Consider the following 5,722-nt stretch of genomic DNA (forward strand, 5'->3'; position numbering starts at 1 on the left):
AAGAAAGAAAGAAAAGAAAAGAAAAGAAAAGAAAGAAGAAAGGAAGGAAAATGGCAGTGTATAAATGGATTAAACATTTTTCAGAGGGGAGAGAAAATGTCACTGATGATGAAAGGTCATTCTTTAGTAATGAGCAGAGTTGGTGAAAACATTTGCAAAAATTTGTCAAATTGTGCATCAAAATCGTAGGCTGACTGTGAGAAGCATGGAAGACCAAGGAAACATCATTAGAAAAACCGGAAAATCTTAACTGAAAATCTTGGCATGAGAAAGGTGTGGCTCTTACATCATGACAATGCACCAGCTTACAAGGCACTGTTCATGAGAGAGTTTTTAGCCAGCAAACAAATAATTGTTTTGGGACACCCTCCCTTCTCACCTGATTTGGCTTCCAATGACTTTATTCTTTACACAAAGACAAAAGAAATTTTGAATGAAAGCTATTTTGACGACATTCAGTACATCAAGGGCAGTACAATAACAACTCTGATGGCCGGTCCAGAAAAAGAGGTCCAAAATTACTCTGAAGGATAGACTAGGCACTGCCATTGGTGTATAGCTTCCCAGGGGAAGTATGTCATAGGTGAGCATTGTGATATGCAGCAGGGAGGTATGTAGCACTTTTTCTAGGACGAGTTCATGAACTTAATTGTCAGATCTTGTACATATAGTTATGTTTCATGTAGTAACATTTTGGTCAATGATGGACCACACATATGATGGTGGTCTCACAAGATTCTTTTTTTTTTTTTTTTGACAGCCTCAAGCTGTGCCCATAGGTAGAGTGCTGTGGCATCACAGCTCACAGCAACCTCCAGCTCCTGGGCTCAAGCGAGTCTCCTGACTCAGCCTCCCATGTAGCTGGGACCACAGGCACCCACCACAATGCCCAGCTATTTTTTGGTTGCAGCCGTCATTGTTGTTTGGCGGGCCTGGGCTGGATTCGAACCTGCCACCTTAGGTGTTTGTGGCTGGCACCTTAGCCACTTGAGCCACAGGGGCCGAACCGTCTCACAAGATTCTAATGGAGCTGACAGACTCCTTTTGCCCAGAGATGTCCCAGCCATTTTAACACCACAGCACAACACAGTGCCTTTGGTACAGCTGCCTGTGGTATTCAGCACAGTAACATACTGTATGAGTTTGTAGCCTAGTATACTCTGTTTAATACTAGAAACCCAGATTATGCTCAGTCCCAGCCCAGTCCCTCTGTTTAATACTAGAAACCCAGATTATGCTCAAATGATAGCTTCAGGCAAAAACTCAGAGGAGGTTTAAATCTTGAGGGTAGTTAAGTTGGGAAGACTTCAGGTAGAAGGCAAGATTTAACCTTCATGTAAGCTTTTTTTTTAGACAGAGTCTCACTATATCGCTCTTAGTAGAGTGCTATGGCACCACAGCTCCCAGCAACCTCAAACTCTTGGGCTTAAGCCATTCTCTTGCCTCAGCCTCCCAAGTAGCTGGGACTATAGGCACCCGCCACAACACCCGGTTATTTTTTTGTTGCAGTTGTCATTGTAGTTTAGCTGGCTCTGGCCAGGTTCAAACCTGCCACCCTTGGTGCATATGGCTGGTGCCATAACCACTGTGCTACAGGCACTGAGCCATGTAAACATTTGACATGATTTGAATGTCTGTCCCCTCCAAATTCATCCTAAAACTCAATCCCCATCATGGTAGTATGAAGAGGTAGGGCCTTTGGGGAAGCAATTAAGTCATGAAGACTCCACCCTTCTGAATAAATTAATGCCCTTGTAAAAGAACTTCAAAGGGAGTTTGCCTTTTAATTCTTCTGGTCTTATGCTGTGTGAGCAAAAGGCTTTTCCCAGACACCAAATACTGTATCTTGAGCTTGCATTTCCTGGCCTCCGGAACAGTGAGAAATAAATTTCTGTTCTTTATCAATTACCCCAAATACTCAACATATTTTGTTATAGCAACACAAATAGACTAAGACAGCATTCCGTAAAGCACTGACAGTTTTTGGAGCTATGAAGGAATGCTGTGAATGTTATTGCTCTAGGTCAACCATGAAGGTGAGGATTGCTCACCTTGAATAAAATGCTCCAGCCATTGTAGAAGCTCACATGATGAGGCACTATTTTCTAACCACTGGTTTTCCTCCCAGTGCCCTGCGACCTGGGGAGAGGGAGCTCCTGGCTGCAAAGAGACAGGGGCAAGGAAGGGATCTGTGGAGACTAGGAAAGTGGCTGGGGCTGGAAGAGTCAATTTGGGGGAGCAGGGCAAGTCAGAGAAGGCAGAATGCAGTGACAGCTCCTCTGGTCACTGGCAACAGGAGCTGGGGCCACTGTGTCCAGGCCACCTCACATAATAATAGAGTACTTAACACAACTATGTACTGACTCCTTTAGCCTTTATTATAGCCCTCTGAGGGAGTTGCTAGTATCAACTTCTTCAAGGCGCAGAGAAGGTGTAGTTGCCAGTTCCAAGAAGGGACTGGTGATCCTTACCCTCTGGTATTTAGCTGTTCATTCCCTCCCACATGGAATGAGGACTTCCCCCAGTCCCTGATACCTGCCTGCAGCTCAGGCCTGGCACCCCTTTGCACAAGCAGATGACATCTGCTCCTTCACAATAGGTGACAGACAGTGAGGTCCTCGTACCTCACCTTGAGCTCCTAAACCAGCCAGCTGTGCCTTCCAACTTGTCCTCAGATTCTGCTGGTGAAAGGAGGTGAGAAGATGGTCCCTACCCCTCATATCTCTGTTCCTATTGTCAGGAAATCCAAAGTCTCAAGGAGACAAAACTTCTTGTCCTGTACTTATGGTGGAGATGAAGTGTAAAGGGTGAATACTCCTGGAAGAAAGAAGTAGTTGCTGACTTAAACACAACTAAGTCCAGTGATTCGGAGAGCTGAGTTCAGAGAGGGAGAGACAAGAGATCAGGGCTGGGGCTGGAAGTGAGGAATGAGAAGAACCCACGGAAGGAGGAAAAGATGGCACAAAGGCAAGGCTTGGTTTAGCCAAAACAAGTAAGAGTTCCTCCAACCAGTCCTGCCAAGAGGAGCTCCATCTTCTGAAATTTCCAGATTTGAGCCAGGACAATGCCAAATAAGCCACTGGCTGAAGGAAGCAGATGGGTGAAAGTAGTTAGATTTATTTACCGGATACCAACTTGCCAGAAAAGGAAGTGGGGGTGTCAGGAACATTATTTCCACTTCCTGGTTACATATTCAAACATGGAACAACTGAGTCCTAACAGGAAGAGGGAATAAAGTAAGTGACCACTCCAGGTGGCACCACACCCAACACATGTCAGAACAGAGTAAGAATTATTAGTATTGTTGAAGGGCCTCCCAAGAGCAGTGCCTAGGTGCCACCTTAAATAAAGGACAACAAAGTCACCTCAAGAACATATATTTTTAAAAGCCAGCTTCAAAAACATTGGATGCAACCTCTTTGCTTTTGAATAAAGTTACATAAATTGTGGTTCATTCAGATAGCAGAATACAACATAGCAGCTGTGTAGCCACTAAAGAAACGGCTGCTTTCTGTGTATTGGTGTGGAATGATCACCGGGGTAAATGTGAAAAAAACAAAACAAGGGGCACAACAGTCTGGGTAAGATGCTATGTGATGTTTAGAATGCATTTTACTACATTTGTGTAAAATAATAGCATATGCATATTCCCATAATGCATAGAATGTGGAACACACGTGAATGTGTGTGAGCTATAAAGTAATAGCTGGGTTATAAGTCAGGGTCATGGTTCTTGGGGGGAGGGAGAGAATGCAGGATGTTCCTAGGGTGCAGCCCAATTCTACTTCTTCATCTGGGTGCGGGTTGTATAATATGCTTCGCATGTAAAGGCTTATACATCTGTATTTATGATTTGTGCACTTTTCTATGTTACATTATTATGCAATTTTCAAAAAATAATAATTTTGAATTAAAAAGATGTAACTCCAGTATTAGGCAACCCAAGGGGTTCTCAATGCCTTTCTCAGCAGGATTAGTCCTGCAGATTACTCACATGCCCCGTTCAGGACATGAAAGGGCTCATGTTTCAGTGTTCCCCTATCCGGCCCCAGTTACTCTTCCTTCACACTGACCTTACCGTCTTGTTTATCAGTTGCTTCAGGACTTTTTTTTCCTTCTAAACAGATTAAGCCACAGTTGTTCATCTGTTCAATAAAGTCTGCCCGTTGTGCAATCTGCAGCTCCCCAGGACCGGGGTGTTGAAGAGAACCTGCTGGCTGTGAAACAGAAGGGAAGTTGTTTCACTTCATGCTGGCACTTTTCAGTGTGAGCAAGCATATTTCTTGAAAAATAAAAGGAAGCACAGACTTAATTCTTTCACTTTTTAATTGAGGAGAAAGAAAAAAAAAGATAATTTTCCTGATATAAGATATGATATTTTTCCTAAGGGGATGACAGATTGCCCCAGAAATCAAAATCAAATACTCTCCAACCCCATTTTAAAATTTGATGGTAAGCATTCCCTTTGAGGAAGCTGGGTGCCTGCCCAGAGAGTTCAGGGCAGCAGCCAAGATCTACTCACACCTGGGATACAGACCCTTCTAAGAGAAGGAACAAGGAGGAGGCTGGCACATACTGAAGCCTACTGTACAGCAGGCAATATACTAGGCATTTCTGTCATTAGTAATTCATATCTCAATAATTCTATGGTGTATACACCATTATTTTTCCCATTTTGCAGAAAAAAAACTAAACCTTAGAGTAGTTAAGTATCTCCCCTGAGTTATACACTACATATAGCCGAACACATAGTAGCTTAAATCAACACTTTACCATTATTACTTAAGATCCAGTAAGATTACTCTTACTTAGAGTAATGGAGCGCGGTTGGGTGAGTCTCACTTGGGTTCTCTCATGCAGTTGCAGCTAATGTGGGCTGTGGCTATAGTCATCTGAAGGCTCTACTGAGCTGGACCATCATCTGAAGGCTCTACTGTCCAAACACAATTTGGTTGAAAAACACTGCCTGGGGCTATCACCTAGAGCGGCTACATTTAGCGTCCCCACGTGCCAGCTGTGCTCAAAGAGGGAGTGTCCCAAAGCATTCTGAGAGAGCCAAGGAGAAGCCGCAAGTCTTTTGCCCTATCATCACTTCATTGTATCCTATTGGTGAAAGTGAACCACAAGCCTAGCCCAGATTAGATAAAAGGGGGAACAGATTCCATCTCTCAATGGGAAAGGTACAGAAAAGGGTTTGTGGCCAAAATATTGTTAGATAGAATGAACAATATTTGGCTTGGGGCCTGTGGCTCAAGCGGCTAAGGCACCAGCCACATACACCCAAAGTGGCGGGTTTGAATCCAGCCCGGGCCCGCCAAACAACAATGATGGCTGCAACCAAAAAATAGCCAGGCATTGTGGCAGGTGCCTGTGGTCCCAGCTACTTGGGAGGCTGAGGCAGGAGACTCGCTTGAGCCCAGGAGTTGGAGGTTGCTGTGAGCTGTGATGCCAGAGCACTCTACCCAAGGGGACAGCTTGAGGCTCTGTCTCAAAAAAAAAAGAATGAACAATATTTGATAGTACAGCAAATAGTCAAAATGTAAGGTATACTTTAAAATAACAAAGAGAATAGAATTAGAATGTTCCTAACACAAAGAAATGATAAATTCTTGAGGTGATGGATCCCCCAATTACCCTGATTTGATTAATACATTGTAGGCCTGTTCAAAACATCACATGTACCCTGTAAATATGAGGGCTGTCCAGACAAGTATCCAGCTAC

The sequence above is a fragment of the Otolemur garnettii genome, unplaced genomic scaffold, assembly GCF_000181295.1.
Source record: "Otolemur garnettii isolate 467f Iridium unplaced genomic scaffold, OtoGar3 scaffold00024, whole genome shotgun sequence".
Classification (NCBI taxonomy): domain Eukaryota; kingdom Metazoa; phylum Chordata; class Mammalia; order Primates; family Galagidae; genus Otolemur; species Otolemur garnettii.